The following is a 969-nucleotide window of genomic DNA, read 5'->3' on the forward strand; positions in this document are numbered from 1 at the left end:
TAATAGCCATTTACCTTCTATCTGACTTAACAGCCTTATAACTAGTGAACTTTGGGGATAGGTCACTCAACTTGGCTGACTTCTAGTCACCATCAGCCCTAAAGCTAAGAACCCTGTAACCCTGAAATCAAGGGAGAGGCCCCACTCTGCCACACTCCCTGCAAGTACTTGGTGAATGTATTGATTTATGACTTTCTTTTTTTCAACAGCTATAAAAGTGTGACCTCACCAGGGTGAATCTGAATGTGCGTTCCAGTGCCATGGTCACTCTTAATTGGTTCAGAATAAATTTTGAATTTCCTTCAAGCAGAGTGGTTATGGTATATGCGACACCTGGTCACCCTGTGCGCATCCCCAACCTAGGGTAATGTCCAGCACATGGTTGTTCCCAATAAACGCAGATAACGAATAAACAAATGAAAAGTGTCCCATAGTCACCTAGAGCTCCGAGGACAGACAAATGAAAACGCAGCCCCCATCCACCCCACCGCCGCAGTCCTGCAGCCTGGCGGAGATGTGGGGAGTCCCGCGCCTTTCAGGCTCCGCGAGGCTCCCCGTTCTCACCGAGGGTTTGGGGAAAGAGTGGCTTTAAGGCGGACTCAGGAGCCCAGGCACAGTGGTCCACCTGCTGACCGAGGGTCCAATCCGGCGTGCAAACTGAGTCCCCTCCAGGAGGAAGGCGGCTTGGCCTCGGGGCTGCCCGGCCCCTGAGCCTCAGCCTCCTCCGCAGTCCTGCACTGAGCCGGGAGGGAGCAGGTGAGCTGCCCGGCCCCCCTAACCTCAGCCTGCGCGCCTTCGCCCCAGGCGAAGTCCTGCCGCCACCTGGGCCGCCACCGCCCCCTTCCGCAGCAAGGTGACCCCGCGACGCCAGGATCCCGCCGCGCACTGCCCGCACCGAGCGCAGAGGACAGGCGGCCGCGGTCCGCGCTGTCCCCGCCGGGAGGGACCATGAGGTCCTGCTCGCTCAGC

Source organism: Cavia porcellus, unplaced genomic scaffold, assembly GCF_034190915.1.
Source record: "Cavia porcellus strain 051 isolate PalLab524CR breed Dunkin Hartley unplaced genomic scaffold, mCavPor4.1 scaffold_1, whole genome shotgun sequence".
Classification (NCBI taxonomy): Eukaryota; Metazoa; Chordata; class Mammalia; order Rodentia; family Caviidae; genus Cavia; species Cavia porcellus.